The 20,470-nt window shown below is 45.7% G+C and overlaps 1 protein-coding gene across 1 annotated transcript in view; it reads left to right on the top strand.

Annotated features, from left to right (window-relative positions):
- The first annotated feature begins 2,958 nt into the window (after positions 1-2,958).
- The window catches only part of LOC120996033 (retinol dehydrogenase 7-like), a 77,954-nt gene continuing 60,442 nt past the window's right edge, over positions 2,959-20,470 (top strand). Inside the window, exon 1 of the mRNA XM_040425690.1 lies at positions 2,959-3,092. The gene's annotated coding sequence lies outside the window, so the exon portion shown is untranslated. The remainder of the gene's footprint in view (positions 3,093-20,470) is intronic.

The following is a 20,470-nucleotide window of genomic DNA, read 5'->3' as shown; positions in this document are numbered from 1 at the left end:
AATGCAGCTGTATAGTGTTATCTCACATCTTTTCCGGGACCAAGAATGTCAAGCTGGCCTACCTGTATGAAGGGATTTATCACTACATAGATCCTAAATAAAGTATCAGTACAACCGTGAGTATATACTTTGTAGGGAGTAGAAGGCAAATCTGCACAATCATGCAGTGAAGGGAGGAATTTTTACTGCATAACTAAACAGATTAGCTATTCAGCTGTATGTTCTATAGGTGGTATTATGTATATACCATAGCTGGTCGTGTAACTACATTTATTTTATACTATTAGTAACTAGGAGATTCCTTATAACAAAATGACCACTCTCTCTGTGTAGTCAAAAATTTTCAGACATTACCCCCTCCCCCCCTAAATGTACTGACTCACATGCACTAGCATCAGAGAGGGTAGAAGGAAAAGGAGAAGACATGGCTGCAGCCTGAGAGAACAATAGGCTGCTATTCTAGTTTTTTTTTCATTGTCTACAATATGATGATATCTGATGAAATAAGAAGAAATATCAAAGGCACATAAGAAGATTGTTTGTTGTTGCTTTTTCCCAGACTTCTTCTCACGCTTTAGGGCCCCTAAAATGCCAGGGCAGTATAAATACTTCACATGTGACCCCATTTTGGAAAGAAGACACCCCAAGGTATTCAATGAGGGGCATGGCGAGTTCATAGAAATTATTTTTTTTTGCCACAAGTTAGCGGAAATTGATTTTTTTGTTGTTTTTTATCACAAAGTCTCCCTTTCCGCTAACTTGGGACAAAAATTTCAATCTTTCATGGACTCAATATGCCCCTCAGCGAATACCTTGGGGTGTCTACTTTCCGAAATGGGGTCACATGTGGGGTATTTATACTGCCCTGGCATTTTAGGGGCCCTAAAGCGTGAGAAGAAGTCTGGAATATAAATGTCTAAAAAATGTTACGCATTTGGATTCCGTGAGGGGTATGGTGAGTTCATGTGAGATTTTATTTTTTGACACAAGTTAGTGGAATATGAGACTTTGTAAGAAAAAAAAAAAATTAAATTTCCGCTAACTTGGGCCAAAAACATGTCTGAATGGAGCCTTACAGGGGGGTGATCAATGACAGGGGGGTGATCACCCCATATAGACTCCCTGATCACCCCCCTGCCATTGATCACCCCCCTGTCATTGATCACCCCCCTGTAAGGCTCCATTCAGATGTCCGTATGTGTTTTGCGGATCCGATCCATATATCAGTGGATCCGTAAAAATCATACGGATGTCTGAATGGAGCCTTACAGGGGGGTGATCAATGACAGGGGGGTGATCAGGGAGTCTATATGGGGTGATCACCCCCCTGTCATTGATCACCCCCCTGTAAGGCTCCATTCAGACGTCCGTATGTTTTTTACGGATCCACGGATACATGGATCGGATCCGCAAAATACATACGGACATCTGAATGGAGTCTTACAGGGGGGTGATCAATCACAGGGGGGTGATCAATGACAGGGGGGTTATCAGGGAGTCTATATGGGGTGATCACCCCCCTGTAAGGCTCCATTCAGACGTCCATATGATTTTTACGGCTCCACTGATACATGGATCGGATCCGCAAAACACATACGGACATCTGAATGGAGCCTTACAGGAGGGTGATCAATGACAGGGGGGTGATCAGGGAGTCTATATGGGGTGATCACCCCTCTGTCATTGATCACCCCCCTGTAAGGCTCCATTCAGATGTCCGTATGTGTTTTGCGGATCCGATCCATGTATCAGTGGATCCGTAAAAATCATACGGACGTCTGAATGGAGCCTTACAGGGGGGTGATCAATGACAGGGGGGTGATCAGGGAGTCTATATGGGGTGATCAGGGGTTAATAAGGGGTTAATAAGTGACAGGGGGGGGTGTAGTGTAGTGGTGTTTGGTGCTACTTATTACTGAGCTGCCTGTGTCCTCTGGTGGTTGATCTAAGCAAAAGGGACCACCAGAGGACCAGGTAGCAGGTATATTAGACGCTGTTATCAAAACAGCGTCTAATATACCTGTTAGGGGTTAAAAAAATCGCATCTACAGCCTGCCAGCGAACGATCGCCCCTGGCAGGCTGAAGATCCACTCGCGAGATGACGCCAATCGGCGTTAGTGTAGCCTGGGAGCGCCGCAGCAATGACGCCTTTCGGCGTTAGCGTAGCGGGAAGTGGTTAAAACAATCCCTCATATGGCTATGTCAATGGAAAAATAAAAAAGTTATGGCTTTTGAAGTGTGAAGATCAAAAAACAAAAAGGTGCCAAAGGCTGCATCCTTACAGGATTAAGAAAGGAGGAGACGATCTTTGAAATTATTCCATCCCAGACTTTCTTGCTACATAGACTGTATGAATACTGCTTGAAATAGAAAGAAGGGAACTAAAGAAGGGAAATACTCAGAAAAATTCTGAAAGAGGAAAAACAGGTCCAGCTTCCAAAAATATCACAACAGCCTTTATTACATTAATGCAAATAAAAACAAGTGTGAACACAACGTCTACGTGTTTTAGGCCCAACATTAGTGATTAAGCGTAGATGTTGTGTTCACACTGGATTTTATTTGCATTAAGTCATAAAGGCAGTTGCGATATTTTTGGAAGCTGGACCTGTTATTCCTCTTTCTGCATTTGGACTTGTGCTGTGTTCCCATGCTACCATTGTAATTGATTCAGGAGAGCTCAGCTACTCATTTCCTTTTTGTGGTTGTTCTGAAAAATTCTGTTGCACTCCAGCCCAGTGTGTTGCACTGTAGACGCAGCACTGCCATGTGTGCTCTGTTTCATCCATGTTTTCACACTTCTCAGTTGGTTCTTCCTGTGAGCTTGCTTCCTGCAAGTGTATGCCTCTTGACTCTGACCGCTCTCACTGTAGAGGGGTGGTTACATGATAATTTATGCTCTGTCTGTTTATGCTGCCTTTGGTTCCTTATCTTTTTATTTGACACAAAAGGAGGGGGATCAGATAACAAGTAATAAAGTCCATGGCTCCCAAACATGGCCTGTGACATTTGTTCCCAATCATGTGGCACATTTCCTGCTTACCGAGTGTAGCTCCACATCAATTCCTCCATTTCTCCTGTCTTTTGAGAGGTACAGTAATGAAATACTTCTCGGCTATTGTCTACAATGCTAACTTTAATTTTGCATGTAGGTTGTTTAAGGCTACTTTCACACTGGCGTTTTGGTTTCCGTTTGTGAGATCCGTTCCGGGCTCTCACAAGCGGTCCAAAACGGATGAGTTTTGCCCTAATGCATTCTGAATAGAAAAGGATCCGCTCAGAATGCATCAGTTTGCCTCCGATCACTCACCATTCTGCTCTGGAGGCGGACACCAAAACGTTGCCTGCAGCGTTTTGGTGTCTGTCTGACAAAACTGAGCCAAACGGATCCGTCCTGACACATAATATAAGTCAATGGGGACGGATCCGTTTTCTATGACACAATCTGGCACAATAGAAAACGGATCCGTCCTCCATTGACTTTCAATGGTGTTCAAGACAGATCCGTCTTGGCTATGTTACAGATAATACAACCGGATCCGTTCTGAACGGATGCAGACGGTTGTATTATCTGAACGGATCCGTCTGTGCAGATCCATGACGGATCCGCACCAAACGTGAGTGTGAAAGTAGCCTAATAGAGCAAGCCACAGAATAATGCATGTGCAGTTCAGTACTAGAATGTGATATTTTAAGATGGATTCCTTATGTTTCTCTGCCTGATATATGTAGAGATTAGATAGATAGATAGATAGATAGATAGATAGATAGATAGATAGATAGATAGATAGATAGATAGTTTAGAAAACGTATTCATATATTATTACAACAGTCAAATTAGTCATTCTTGAGTATATATAGAATTTTAACTGTTTGTTGATGCTAGTTTTTCCTGGATCAACCAAAAATAGGTTAAAAGTCGAAAATAATAAAATAACCAATAGTTACCTATTAGACATCCCTGCTGCTCCACTGCCACAGCACTGGTATTTGCCATTTGTTTGCTAAGCGTGCTGCAGGACTGCATCACGCTGACACGAATGACAGCTGCAGCCAATCCCTGGTATCAATGGTCTCACCATTTCCAGGGCCGTCTTTAATATTGATTGGACCCTGGGCAAGAATTTACTTGGGCCCCCTGGATCCCGCCCCCCCCCCCCCGCACTTTGCTATACTTGCTATACAGCAGCATTTACCTGTCACGTCCAGGGCCTCCAGGTGACTTCTCCTCTCTGTCATCATCTTCTCTGTAGATCTTCTCACTCATCATCTTCTCCACTCGGTCTGGACAACTTCTCTAAGCCGCCTCGTCTCTGCAGAGTGTGACACACAGACATCTTAGCTTCCTCATATTCTATCATTATCCCCCAACTGGAGTCCCCACAGTGTTATCCTGCTGCTTGCTGTGCCCCCCCCCCCCCCAGGGGCGTAGCTATAGGGGATGCAGAGGTATGGGGGCCCAGGAGCATGAAGGGGCCCAAAGACCCTTGTGCCACATAAGACACACAAAGCACTGAGGGAAGGGGGGCCCAAGCTGAACTCTTGCACCGGGCCCATGAGCCATTAGTTACGACCCTGCCCCCCCCCCCCCCATACCCCCAAATACTATCCTGAAGAAACATTACTGCCCCCCATAGTAATAGTGCTCCTCATAGTCCCACCAATAGTAATTCCCTTCTAGAATGCCCTCATTAGTAACACTGCCCCAACCATGATAATGCTCCTCAACAATGCCCCCATTATTAGAAGAGCCCTCCCATATTAATAATACCCTCACAGAGCCCCCTAGTAGAAATAAGGCCCCCTATTGTTCCCCCAGTGGTAATAAAGCTCCCTACAGACTCCTCAGTAGTAATAAGGCCCCCATAGTGCGCTTAGTAGAAAAAAGGCGGATCTATAAGACCCTCCTATAGAGCCCCCAGTAGTAATAAGACGGCTTATAATGTGCCCTGGATCTGCAGTGCCCCCTGCAGTTATAATCCTCCCTTCACCATACAGTCCCATGTAAATAACATCACCTCCTCCCCAGCCGCCTCCAACGCACAATCCCATGTAAGCATCACCCCCTAAGGCTACTTTCACACTTCGTGCGGATCTGTCCTGTACTTGTACAGGACAGATCCGCACTGATAATACAAACGAATGCATCCGTTCAGGACCGATTCGTTTTTATTAGATTTCAATTTCTAAGTCCCAATACGGATCCGTCCTGACTTACATTGAAAGTCAATGGGGGACGGATCCGTTTACAATTGCACTATTTTGTGTCAATGCAAAGGGATCCGTCCCCATTTACTTACATTGTAAGTCAGGACGGATCCATTTGGCTCCGCACGGCCAGGCGGACACAAAAACGCTGCTTGCAGCATTTTGGGGTCCGTCCCTAAAACGGAACGGGGGCCGTACGGAGCCGAACGAATGTATTCTGAATGGATCCGCATCCATTCAGAATGCATTGGGGTTAAACTGATGCATTTGGGGCTGCTTGTGAGAGCCTTGAAACGGATCTCACAAGCGGATCCCCAAACGCAAGTGTGAACGTAGCCTAAACATTAAGTCCCATGTACATAAACATCATTCCCCCCACCATCCACTTTCAACATACAGTCCCATGTAAATAACATCCCTCCCTTCAGCCCTAACATACATCCTAGTTAAATAACTACAACTCCCAGCATTGCTCTGCCTCTCCCTTAACTTACCTCTCCTCATGTACAGACATCACCATTAGAAAAAAGGATTGCGCTGCAGGAGAAGAATCTTCTCTGTATACTTCAGTAATCTTTCATTTATGTTCGAAAAGAATCTTCTCTGTATACTTCAGTAATCTTTCATTTATGTTCGAAAAGAGTCTTCAACTAATAGGACCACATGCACACATAAATTCTCAACAATGGCGTGGAAACCTGTAATATGATGAAAAAACGCACTATGGTGTAGTAAGCTCCAAACACCTAACGCACCTTGTGAATAAGGTATACTCACAAAACTCCACTTGTGAAACACGTGGATAAGATTTTGTCGATGTCTTCTATCAGAACTCTGCAGTAGAGAAACCGCACTATGGTGTAGTATGTTAGAAACACCAATCGCGCCTTGTGGATAAATTATACTCACAAGACTTCACTTGTAAAGAGCGTGGATAAGGATCTCATCGGCGTCCTCTATGAGAGAGCTCTGTTAGTAAGGTAGGCATAAGTCTGGAGCCGTCAATTCAGCAGATCTGCGTCCAAACTGCGAACCAGCAGGTCAAATGCTGCTTGAAAAGGATAACACCGGACTTCCACTTCCAAGGGTCTCAAAAGGAAGGAGGTCGCAAGAATGGTAAAGTACGTATGAAGAGAAGGGCGACAGCAGGGCGAACGCTACAGCCTAGTGGACTAATGGACCTGTGATGAAGTGGAGTTTTGTGAGTATACCTTATTCACAAGGTGCGTTAGGTGTTTGGAGCTTACTACACCATAGTGCGTTTTTTCATCATATTACAGGTTTCCACGCCATTGTTGAGAATTTATGTGTGCATGTGGTCCTATTAGTTGAAGACTCTTTTCGAACATAAATGAAAGATTACTGAAGTATACAGAGAAGATTCTTCTCCTGCAGCGCAATCCTTTTTCTATCCTTGTATTTAGCTGACTTTTTTACCCACATTGTCTAGGATTTGCAGCGCCTGAGGGGACTAGTATCCTATACAGAGACTCTATTTTCTACTTTGAATCACCCTTAGGCTCCTTCTCCTCTTCACTCCGGTCCAATCCGGCACTGGTCACATGATGGTGACATCATCCAGGTCATCCTATCACAGCCTGTTTTGCTGATCACATGACCTGTGACGTCATCACAGGTCCTTCACCTCTTCCCAATGTATTAGATTCAATTGTATTGCCGTTCTGTGTACGGCAATACAGTTGTATATAGCAGGCAGGACATTCGGCGCATGGGACAAAACATCCGGGGCCCAGGCCCCGAATGTTTTAACCTAGCGACGCCCCTGGCACTAGTGAATGGGAGTCGGGAAACGGAGCTCCCTTGGGCCCCCAGGAGCAACTGGGCCCGGGGCAGCTGCCCCTTTTGCCCTACGGCAAAGACGGCCCTGACCATTTCCCATCACTGCCTCTTTTTAGGTTAATCCTGAACAACCCTTTTAATTTTTAAAGAAATTAATCAAACTAAACTACACGCCCATTGAGTACTGACATCTAAGACATCTGTATAGTTGAGTTATCGGAAGGTCGGCAGTTTGATATGTCAGTATGTATAGCTTACACTGAACAGGCTCTGGCTGCAGCTCTGAACGTAGGATTGAACTCTATAAGGCTTCATGCACATGGTCGTGTCCATATTTTGGTCTGCAAATAACAGACCCACAAAATACAGATACATTCAGAGGGCATTGTACATTTTTCTCAATCTCATCAATAGAAAGGGCTATTCTTCTCCGTAATACAGACAAAAATAGGGCTTTCCACAATTTGTGGAATGGCCAAACAAATCGCAAAAATAACGTATGTGTGCATGATCCCATAGAAATTAATGGGTCAGTATGCCAGTCGCAATAAAATTTGGCTAGTACACAGATCAAAAATACGGTCGTTTGCATGAGGCCTTATACTCTGCTCCACTGACTGCCTCCACAGACCTGAACCCAGCCCCTCCTCTTCTTGACTGACAGCCTCATTCCCAGCCCTCTCCTTCTCCTCCCCAACCTAGCGTGCACTTCCTTTCAACTCAATTCCTTTCACTTCTCAAAAAAATTCTGCAACATATGAGGCATATATACAGTACAGACCAAAAGTTTGGACACCTTCTCATTCAAAGAGTTTTCTTTATTTTCATGACTATGAAAATTGTAGATTCACACTGAAGGCATCAAAACTATGAATTAACACATGTGGAATTATATACATAACAAACAAGTCTGAAACAACTGAAAATATGTCATATTCTAGGTTCTTCAAAGTAGCCACCTTTTGCTTTGATTACTGCTTTGCACACTCTTGGCATTCTCTTGATGAGCTTCAAGAGGTAGTCCCCTGAAATGGTTTTCACTTCACAGGTGTGCCCTGTCAGGTTTAATAAGTGGGATTTCTTGCCTTGTAAATGGAGTTGGGACCATCAGTGGCGTTGAGGAGAAGTCAGGTGGATACACAGCTGATAGTACTACTGAATAGACTGTTAGAATTTGTATTATGGCAAGAAAAAAGCAGCTAAGTAAAGAAAAACGAGTGGCCATCATTACTTTAAGAAATAAAGGTCAGTCAGTCAGCCGAAAAATTGGGAAAACTTTGAAAGTAAGGGCTATTTGACCATGAAGGAGAGTGATGGGGTGCTGCACCAGATGACCTGGCCTCCACAGTCACCGGACCTGAACCCAATTGAGATGGTTTGGGGTGAGCTGGACTGCAGAGTGAAGCCAAAAGGGCCAACAAGTGCTAAGCATCTCTGGGAACTCCTTCAAGACTGTTGGAAGACCATTTCAGGGGACTACCTCTTGAAGCTCATCAAGAGAATGCCAAGAGTGTGCAAAGCAGTAATCAAAGCAAAAGTTGGCTACTTTGAAGAACCTAGAATATGACATATTTTCAGTTGTTTCACACTTGTTTGTTATGTATATAATTCCACATGTGTTAATTCATAGTTTTGATGCCTTCATAGTCATGAAAATAAAGAAAACTCTTTGAATGAGAAGGTGTGTCCAAACTTTTGGTCTGTACTGTATATATTTCGCAGAAAATTCAGTGCAACATAAAACGTAAACAAAAACTGGAATTACTGTATGTCTGTTCAGGCGTAATTTGTCGCTTTCATATTATAAGCAGTGATGGCCAATTCGCATTGTTCGCCTGCGAATATATGCGGGCTGCCATCTTTTTTCAAAAGTCCGGCGAGGCACAGGTAAGCCCTTACCTGTGCCTGTGCCGCGAGCCGGTCTGAAAACAAATGCAGTCACCGGGAGCAGGCAGTTCCGAGAACAGCCCGATGAAGGCCCCCGGTGGCTGTTCTCGGAACTGCCTGCTCCCGCTGACCGCACTTGTTTTCAGATCGGTTCGCGCACAGGCACAGGTAAGGGTTTACCTGTGCCTCGCTGAACTTGTGCTGGCAGGCTTTGCCTCAGGGGTGTTGGCTGGCTTGGCCTTAGGGGTGCTGACAGGCTTGGCCGGGCAGAAGGAGTGTGGGAGACTGCGAGGCCTTTTTTCTCCAAGCTGCTGTGGGAAAAAAAATTTTTTCATTACACCTCAGGTCAGACCACCAATCAGACCCCCAATGTTAATCAGACCTCAGCTAAAAACCCCAATAAGATCCCCAATGTTAATAAGACCCCAATAAGACCTCAGATCACACCTCAGCTCAGACCCCAATATAAATGATCCCCAATCAGACCTTAGATAAGAGCCCCATGCCTCATAGCAGCTCCCAGTAGCCTCATAGCAGCCCCCAGTAGCCTTATAGCAGCCCCCAGTAGCCTCAGAGCAGCCCCCAGTAGCCTCAGAGCAGCCCCCAGTAGCCTCAGAGCAGCCCCCAGTAGCCTCTCACCAGCCCCCAGTGCCTCCCCCCCCTCACCGGTATTAAAATCATTGGTGGGCAGTGCGCCCTCCCTGGTATTAAAATCATTGGTGGGCAGTGCACCCTCCCCCCCTCCCCAGTATTAAAATCATTGGTGGGCAGTGCGCCCTCCCCCGGTATTAAAATCATTGGTGGGCAGTGCGCCCTACCCCTCCTCCCCAGTATTAAAATCATTGGTGGGCAGTGCGCCCTCCCCCCCTCCCCGGTATTAAAATGATTGGTGGGCAGAACAACACAGGAGCTAAGAAGGAGAATATCAGGGCATATCAGTGCCATCAATACAGAAAAGGACACCTCACTCTATAGACATATTACGTATATCCATAATGGTAATTATGGTAGACCCATATACACTCACCTAAAGAATTATTAGGAACACCATACTAATACGGTGTTGGACCCCCTATTGCCTTCAGAACTGCCTTAATTCTACGTGGCATTGATTCAACAAGGTGCTGATAGCATTCTTTAGAAATGTTGGCCCATATTGATAGGATAGCATCTTGCAGTTGATGGAGATTTGAGGGATGCACATCCAGGGCACGAAGCTCCCGTTCCACCACATCCCAAAGATGCTCTATTGGGTTGAGATCTGGTGACTGTGGGGGCCATTTTAGTACAGTGAACTCATTGTCATGTTCAAGAAACCAATTTGAAATGATTCAAGCTTTGTGACATGGTGCATTATCCTGCTGGAAGTAGCCATCAGAGGATGGGTACATGGTGGTCATGAAGGGATGGACATGGTCAGAAACAATGCTCAGGTAGCCCGTGGCATTGAAACGATGCCCAATTGGCACTAAGGGGCCTAAAGTGTGCACAGAAAACATCCCCCACACCATTACACCACCACCAGCCTGCACAGTGGTAACAAGGCATGATGGATACATGTTCTCATTCTGTTTACGCCAAATTCGGACTCTACCATTTGAATGTCTCAACAGAAATCGAGACTCATCAGACTAGGCAACATTTTTCCAGTCTTCAACAGTCCAATTTTGGTGAGCTCGTGCAAATTGTAGCCTCTTTTTCCTATTTGTAGTGGAGATGAGTGGTACCCGGTGGGGTCTTCTGCTGTTGTAGCCCATCCGCCTCAAGGTTGTGCATGTTGTGGCTTCACAAATGCTTTGCTGCATACCTCGGTTGTAACGAGTGGCTATTTCAGTCAACGTTGCTCTTCTATCAGCTTGAATCAGTCGGCCCATTCTCCTCTGACCTCTAGCATCCACAAGGCATTTTCGCCCACAGGACTGCCGCATACTGGATGTTTTTCCCTTTTCACACCATTCTTTGTAAACCCTAGAAATGGTTGTGCGTGAAAATCCCAGTAACTGAGCAGATTGTGAAATACTCAGACCGGCCCGTCTGACACCAACAACCATGCCACGCTCAAAATTGCTTAAATCACCTTTCTTTCCCATTCTGACATTCAGTTTGGAGTTTAGGAGATTGTCTTGACCAGGACCACACCCCTAATTGCATTGAAGCAACTCCCATGTGATTGGTTGACTAGATAATTGCATTAATGAGAAATAGAACAGGTATTCCTAATAATTCTTTAGGTGAGTGTATATTTGCAATGAATACATAGCCATCCAGAGCAATATTAGCCACAGTGACGCCTATTTAATGCAAATGCTGCCTGTACTCTGACAGTGTCCAGGTAATTATGGCAAGTGCAATTTGCTTATCCATCTAAAGTAAAACTAGCTAAATGTCATCTATTCAATGCAATGCATAAATTGAGGTTGCCCCAGGTCATATAGTTAGACATTGTCTCTCTCATTGCTGGTATAAAGATACTGGAAATTGGAGTCTAAAAACTGTGATGGGATTCAACAAACTGTTCTCCATACACTGGAGTGAATATACTGAATATACACTGGAGTGAATATACTGGTTTAAGAGTGACTTCAGGGTTGAGGATAATCTAGAAATAAGTTAACCCTGCGCTTAAAACATCTTCAACATACATATTAGAACCATGGATGAACAGCAATTTCCAGCCATGTCCCCACCACGGGCGATAGTAGAGCATCGTCGCTTGTGGGGAAGAGCTATACGACCTTAGCAGATGATTGACGGGAAAAGGAATGATAGAGCGGCCACGTCGGTGGGGAAAATATAACACTGGTTGAATAGCCTGGTGATGGATAAAGGGGCGTGAGCGCATACCGTGAGCACATAATGATGCGCTCACACCCGATAGGAAGAAGTGCCTGCCAGTCAGCGATATCGACATTGTTATTGGCTATAGGCCGTTGAGTAGAGGGTGGGAACTTGAAACGCATAAACATGGGCATTGTAAAGCGCGCGCACGCTAAAACCCCACTTCCCCTGACTAAGCCACATTGTGGCGAAACATGTCGGGAAGGGTGTTATATAGAGTTGAGCGGACACCTGGATGTTCGGGTTCGGCAGGTTCGGCCGAACTTGAAAAAAAAGTTCGGGTTCGGGACCCGAACTTGACCCCGAACCCAAACTTTTGGGCACTAAAATGGCTCTAAAATAGTCCTGGAAAGGGCTAGAGGGCTGTAAAAGGCATCAAAATGTGCTTAAGAGCATGACAACTGTTCTGCAAAGAAATGTGGATAGGGAAATGACTTAAAATAACATAAAATACAGAAAAATTAAAAATAACAATCTGGATCTAGGAGTAGGAGGTTGAGGAGGCGGTGGATGGGTGGATGTGGTGGTGTAGGTTGACGTGGCGGTGTAGGTGGAAGCGGCGGTGAAGGAGGAATAGGTAGCCAACACTGATTTGTGTTATTTTTTATTTTTAAATTGGGGTATCCCCCAAAATATTGGGACATATAACAAAATAAAACTAAGAATAAGTGCACTTGAGTACAAGAATGGATGGTTGAGGCTGGTATAAATGTCTATTCTGCACAAGGTACGGACAAGTCCTGTGGGATCCATGCCTGGTTCATTTTAATAAACGTAAGCTTGTCCACATTGGCTGCGGCCTGTGATAATGCTCTCTGCCGTGCTAAACACACGTTCACACTATACACTGGCTGCAGGGCAGGTCAGCACCTCCAAGGCTGACAAAGCTTTTCCACATTTTGGCCATGCTAACCCTGCCTTCTCAGGTGCTGGTGGTGCCCGAGCTTCGTTGGCGACCTCTTCCTCCGCCTCTGCCTTCGCCTTGTGCTTCCACTGTGCCCCAGCTGTCAGGTGGGAATGCTATCATCAGCGTGCACTTGTAGTCGCGCATCTTCCGATCAGTAACAGTTGTTTTCACTAAATTTAGTTCCCTGTCAGCAATGCAGAGCAGGGGTTCATTCACGGCAAAAGGGGGTTCATGTCACCCAGCAATACAACAGAGGATTTTGAGAGATTTAGGCCCCTGTCAGCAATGCAGAGCAGGGGTTCATTCACGGAAAAAGGGGGTTCATGTCACCCAGCAATAGAACAGAGGATTTTGAGAGATTTAGGCCCCTGTCAGCAATGCAGAGAAGGGGTTCATTTACGGCAAAAGGGGGTTCATGTCACCCAGTAATACAACAGAGGATTTTGAGAGATTTAGGCCCCTGTCACCCAGGCACAGCAGGGGTTCATTCACGGCAAAAGGGGGATCATGTCACACAGCAATAGAATGTGCAGTATATTAGAGGGTTTTTTCACCCCAGTAACCAAAAAGCCGTATTTATGGCCTAAATGTGACAGTGACTTATGCATGTGTAATCCCAGATGTGCAATAAATTAGAGGGTTTTTTCACCCCAGTAACCAAAAAGCTGTATTTCCGTCCTAAATGTGATAGTGACTTATGCACGTGTAATCTCAGATGTGCAGTATATTAGAGGCTTTTTTCACCCTAACCAAAAAGCTGTATTTCTGTCCTAAATGTGATAGTGACTTATGCACGTGTAATCACAGATGTGCAGTATATTAGAGGCTTTTTTCACCCCAGTAACCAAAAAGCCGTATTTATGGCATAAATGTGACAGTGACTTATGCACGTGTAATCACAGATGTGCAGTATATTAGAGGCTTTTTTCACCCCAGTAACCAAAAAGCCGTATTTATGGCCTAAATGCGACAGTGACTTATGCAGGTGTAATCACAGATGTGCAGTATATTAGAGGGTTTTTTCACCCCAGCAACTAAAAAGCTGTATTTCTGTCCTAAATGTGACAGTGACTTATGCATGTGTAATCACTGATGTGCAGTATATTAGAGGGTTTTTTCACCCTAACCAAAAAGCTGTATTTCTGTCCTAAATGCGACAGTCACGTATGCTTGTCTAATCCCAGATCTGCAGTATATTAAAGGTTTTTTTCACCCCAGTAGGTCAAAGCCGTAATTTATGGCCTAAATGTGACAGTGACTTATGCATGTGTAATCGCAGATGTGCAGTATATTAGAGGGTTTTTTCACCCCAGTAACCAAAAAGCTGTATTTCTGTCCTAAATGTGACAGGGACTTATGCACGTGTAATCACAGATGTGCAGTACATTGGAGGCTTTTTTCACCCCAGTTTGCCAAAGCCATATTTATGGCCTAAATGTGACAGTGACTTATGCACGTGTAATCCCAGATGTGCAGTATATTAGAGGTTGTTTTTTTTACCCTAACCAAAAAGCTGTATTTCCGCCCTAAATGTGACAGTGACTTATGCACGTGTAATCACAGATGTGCAGTATATTGGAGGCTTTTTTCACCTCAGTATGCCAAAGCCATATTTATGGCCTAAATGTGACAGTGACTTATGCACCTGTAATCACAGATGTGCAGTATATTAGAGGCTTTTTTCACCCCAGTATGCCAAAGCTGTATTTCTGGACTTGCAGATAGCCTATGCTGGTGCACTATCGTTGCATAAAATGGCTGCCGATCATGTATTGATATTGATTAACTGAAGAAAAAAAGTTTGTTTTCAGCATTAGTTGGCTCATGGCAGGTTTTAAAAAATTGTTCACTGCACCCACAAAACACTTTTTCTGTAGATAGCTGAGTACATAAACCAGTTCTTGATAAGGTTTCTCCCTGATCTCCCCCTCACAGCAGCTGCAGCCTCTCCCTACACTAATCCGAGCAGAGTGACGGGCAGCGCTACGTGACTCCAGCTTAAATAGAGGCTGTGATGGCCTTTTGGGACAAGTAGTATGACGCTTGTTGATTGGCTGCTTTGCAGCCTTTCAAAAAGCGCCATAAAAATCGCTGAACACCGAACCCGAACTTTTACAGTTCGGGTTCGCTCAACTCTAGTGTTATAGTGTAGCGTTTAAGTTTTTAGACAGTCTACAGTAAGGAGCTAAATTGTAACGATAGGATTAGCTGAGGGTAAGCAAGTAAGATGTGTGTGATTGGCTAATAGTAACATAGAATTAAAGCAGCAAGACATAGTTGGAGTGAATGGCAGAGGAAAGGGTAAACATAGTGGAATAGTGGATACAATTTCTAGCCACACTGTTGCAAATCGAGCAAAGTGTAGCTGATACTAGTGTGTAGCCTGCCAAGTCTACAGGCACACACAAAAGGACCGCTAATTAGGTGTGCACTTTAGTATCAACTTGAGTATTGCTGTTTATAACGCGTGCTGGGCTCTGAGAACAGTCGATACATGTGTGTGGTCTGTCAAGCCGACCACGCACAAATAGATTGCTGGGCTGAGTGATTATCCCCACTGTCAAAGATACAAACCCACATCTCTGCTAACACTCAATTTAGGCTTAGTACACAGAGGTAGTAAACGTACCCTCACCAATATCAGTGATAAATCAATCACACACATCAGCTAATCTGCCCTCAACATATATATAAATAGAACACCTGCAGGTGTCTATATTAGTTGTCAAAGGTGATAGAAATCCCTCAGTTGCCGCTAGCAACTACTAGCAGCTACCAGGTTACCAGATATCAGACCTTACTGTTCTCTGATATTTTTAAAATATTGCCCTCTTCTTCACACTCTGGTTTTAATAAAGACAAAATAAATATATATTTTTATTATACACTTATTAGGTAGCGACCCTTAAAGGGATTTTTTGGTCTATTGACCGCTTAGCGTATTGATACCTCCTATATTACGTTTGTGCATCCTAAATATCAGTGACATTCATTCAGTGTCATTTTTTTATTAGGCGGTGGTGACAGTGACATTACTTACGCTATACCTCCTGTTTAACGTGTGCGCATCCTAAAAATATCTGTGAGATTCTGTGTACTTTATTTACGCATACACTTAAAAAACCTGCGCTACTGTACGTGTGACATACTTGCAAGCATATATACCATTTAATATGCGCAAGGCGAGCAGTAAGGGACGGGGAATTGGCCGTGCTGCTGATGGTGCACGCAGAGGGCGTGGCCCTGGGCGTGGTGAAACTGTGCCTGCTGCCAGAGCACAAGAAGCACACTCATCCACGATACCTAGCTTCATGTCCCAGTTTTCAGGGCGGCGCAGGACACCACTCTAGTAGTCATACCAGTGCGACCAGGTGGTCGGTTGGATTGCAGCAGATAATGCTTCCAGTCAGTTAAGCACCACCCTGTCTTCCACAAAGTCCAGTCTCAGTAGCCAAGAGTCTGGTCAACAGAATCCTCACCCGGATACTCCTTCCACCCACCATGGAGAGTCTTGGCAAACATGTGATCCTACACTCGGATATTCCGAGGAGCTGTTTTCATCACCATTCCTTAATTTGGGCCTCTCGCCAAGCACGCTTGAAGAGGGACATGAGGAGATCTTGTGCCCTGATTCCCAAACTCTGGAGAATCCACAGTCAGAAGAAGATGACGGTGGGGAAAGGCAATTAGTGTTTCACGAGGTGGATGATGATGATGAGACACAGTTGCCAATAACTGAGGTTGTTGTTAGGTCAACAAGTCAGGAGGATGACCAGAGTGAGGAAGTGGAAGAGGAGGTGCTGGACGATAAAATCACTGACCCAACTTGGGAAGGTGGCAAGCCGAGCGAGGACAGCAGTACAGAGGTAGAGGGATCCGCAGCACCGCAACAGGCTGGAAGAGGAAGTGGGGTGGCAAAAGGGAAAAGGCAGGCCACACCAAACAGGCCCGCAACTGTTCCACGGAGCACCCCCTTGTGGAAATCTCCCTTGCCAAGGGGTAGGTGTTCCACAATCTGGCGCTTTTTTGAGGAAAGTGCGGACGATAAAAGAATTGTCATTTGAAACCTGTGTCGTACCAAAATGAGCAGGGGCGTGAACACTAGCAAACTCACCACCACCAGCATGATCTGCCACATGGCATCAAAGCACCCTAATAGGTGGGTGCCTGGGTCTACAACCAGTGTCTGTGGGTCACACCACTACCTCCTCTTCCCCTGTGTTACGTGCTGGCCAATCCCCTGTCCAAGACGTAGGCCCGGATGCCTCCCGCTATTCACCTGGACCTTCACAAGCACCTTCAGCTAGCACATCCACTTCTATGTCCCAGCGCAGCATACAGATGTCTATACACCAGGCCTTTGAACGAAAGCGTAAATACCCAGCCACCCACCCACAGACCATAGCACTAAATGCGCACCTTTCCAAATTGCTGGCCCTGGAATGTTGCCATTTAGGCTTGTGGACACTGAGGCTTTCCGCAGCCTGATGGTGGCGGCTGTCCCACGGTACTTTGTCCCCAGCCGCCAATATTTTTCACTTGACGATCCACATGTTGGCCAGGCTTTGTGCACAGCAGAGGGTAGTAGTGGAATATCAGCTACAACATGGCCGTCGCCTTTCCAGTCAGCTTCCGCTCTTCACAAGCGACGAGTGGGCATTGATGTCTGCCCTCTGTGAGGTTTTACGCAACTTTGAGGAATCAACACAGATGGTGAGCTGTGATAATGCTATTATTAGCATAACCATCCCACTTCTGTGTCTACTCAAACGCTCGCTGCTCACAATTGAGGAAGAGGTGAAAATGTTGGAAGAAAGTACACAGGGTGATAGCCAGACCACCCTCAGTTCGTCTTCTCAGCACGAATTGGATGATGATGATGAGGAGGAGCACGAGACGGTTGCCTCCGCTACATAGGATTCAGCGTGTATGGGTAGAAGAGGAGGAAGAGGATGAGGAGATTGAGAGTCATGCTCCCGATGAGGACAGCGAAGTCTTGTCTGTTGGCACACATGGCTGACTTTATGTTAGGCTGCCTTTCCCGTGACCCTCACATTGTATGCATTTTGGCCAACACTGATTACTGGTTGTTCACCCTTCTCGACCCCCGCTACAAAGAGAACTTCTCATCTCTCATTCCTGTGGTGGAGAGGACGATCAAAATGGTGCATACCAGAAGGTCCTTGTGGAAAAATTGCTACAAAAATTTCCAGCTGACAACGCTGGCTGCACAGTACGTAGTTCCTTGGCCAACCGAGGAGAGGAGATGAGGGGAACACACTGCAGTTCCAACAGAGGCAGGGCAACACTCTCCAAGGCCTGGTACAGTTTTATGACACCCCGCCAGCACCCTCAACCTGATCCGCGGCCTAGTGTCACAAGGAGGGAAACATTTTGGAAGATGGTGAAGGAGTACGTAGCAGACCGTGTCAGCGTCCTCAGTGATCCCTGTGTGCCTTACAACTATTGGGTGTCCAAGCTGAAAACATGGCACGAACTGGCGCTCTACGCCTTGGAGGTGCTGGCCTGTGTTTTGTCAGAGCGTGTATTTAGTGCTGCTGAGGGCATATTAACTGATAAGCGCATCCGCCTGTCAACTGAAAATGTTTACCGGTTAACTCATATAAACTCACTTATAAAAATGAACAAGACCTGAATTGCCCCTGACTTCTCTACTCCACCAGAGGAAAGTGGCTGAACATAAAGGCACTCTAAATGTGGCTTTTATGGTGTATTGAATACACTGTATGACTTGGGATGGAAGATTTTCCTGGCTCTAAACCAAAGAAAGACACAAACACATGACTTGGGTAAAAAGGCTGTAGCTTAATTTATTAAACACAATAAATTACTAAGTATTGTACAAATACCTAGTAGCATAACAAATAGTCCAATAAATTGCACCAAACATTATTAACAACAATATGTAACATTTGAACATGAAGGGATCCTAGAAGGCAATCCAAATAACCAGATTCGCCCCTCGCGAACCTCCTCACATGATCCAGGTTTAATCCAACCTTACCCTCGGCCGCACTCTCCGACCCAAGGTCACCAACTCTTGGAATTAAACCCCTGTCAGGCTATTAGCCCAAACAGGATCCCCCAGCTTGCCATTCACCACAACGTCCTAGATGCACGCCGCAACAGATATAGCCATGGACCTATTCCAAGTTTTGCCTCCCAGGATCCCTCCTTTAACCTGCCCGCTACGACAAAATTAGATTTCCCATCCGTTGCAATCTAAAATTAATATAATCATATATATATATATATATATAAATATACATCGGGCGAGTGGGTGGGACTCATTTCCTCACGGATCCAACTGCCTTACAAACCTCTCCCCTAAGGCCATATATCCCTGGCGCGAATCCACGCTCCACCCCCCACCACAACTCCACCCCTGCAACCAGACTGACAAACTATTAACCCTACGTGCCACAACCTTCCACCATAGTCAAGCCGCAATTCGCTACGCTGAGTCCCGCTCCATTGCTTTTCTTCCCATGCACCCCTTCCACCACTAAAAAGGCTTTATGGTTCAATCTCCCTTTTCTCATCCTCCTCCTCCATAATATCAATATGCTTATTAGGCTGCCCTCGCTTCTAATGTTTTAGAGGGTCAGCTCAGCAGCGGGCCCTCACCCATAATGTTTTAGAGGGTCACAAGCAGTCCCTCACCCATAATGTTTTTGAGGGTCAACAGCAGGCCCTCAATCATAATGTTTTAGAGGGTCAGCTCAACAGCAGACCCTCACCCCTACATTTTTAGATGGTCAGCTCAGCAGCAGGCCCTTGCCCACAAATTTTTTTAGATGGTCAGCTCGGCAGCATGCCCTCGCCCACAAATTATTTTAGATGGTTAGCTCGGCAGCAGGCCCTTGCCCACAAAATTTTTTAGATGGTCAGCTTGGCAGCAGGCCCTCATCCATAATGTTTTAGAGGGTCACCAGCAGGCCATAAATCATAATTTTTCAAGGCTGTGTATGATGCCCTCCTTTATGTTTAATAAAGGGTGTATTGGAGTGCCAGTTCTTTGTAATTTTTGGCAGCCCTTTCCCTTAGTGCATAGGCTTTATTAGTGTAGGAGTCCCACTACCTGAACAATTGTACCACAATGTGAATAAGGCCCTCCATTATGTGATATACAGGTTGTATCGGAGTGCCTCTTCCTTGTAATTTTTGGCAGCACTTGCACTTTATATACAAGTAAATATACAGGAAAGAATGTCTCCTACCAATTTTTCCTCTAAAATCGATTTTATCTTCGGTTTGGTGCATATTATTGTCAGTCTGTAAAAGTGGCGTACTAGTCGGACAACATCGTTCCCAACAGCGACCTGGGAGTCCAAGATGCATCCAGACATCCTCCCTATGCTGTTCCCGAAACATTTCAGTGTGTTTCCATCAATTTCTGACCTTTTCCTATGAACCTGACACCCTCCCCCTCTTCAGAGCAGAGCAGGGGCGTACATACAGGGGTCGCAGTTGCGACCGGGCCCGGTACTCCAGGGGGCCCGGCCGCCTGTGGACCCCTGGCCCTGCACTGCAGTAGTGCTGTGTGTGCTGCGCCTGCCTGTATAACCCGGGCGGCCGACCCGGGGCCCGCCGCCCAGTGTTGCGTTTCTGCGCTGCAGTGCCAGGCCAGGCCAGGCCTACCCTCCTTGTGTCTCCTCCATCTGATTCACCTCCCCGTGCGGGTGTGGCGGTGCGGCGTGCCTCATCATTTCCTGTTGGGCGGCCGCACTGGACATGACGTTTTCCTAGGCTGTGCATGCGCTCAACGACGCCGAGACGCAGCAGGGAGAAGGCGCCGGAAAAGCTTT

This window comes from Bufo bufo, chromosome 3 (assembly GCF_905171765.1).
Source record: "Bufo bufo chromosome 3, aBufBuf1.1, whole genome shotgun sequence".
NCBI classification, from domain to species: Eukaryota; Metazoa; Chordata; class Amphibia; order Anura; family Bufonidae; genus Bufo; species Bufo bufo.
The sequence above is the reverse complement of the archived record's forward strand: the minus strand, read 5'-3'. Positions and strand labels throughout refer to the sequence as shown.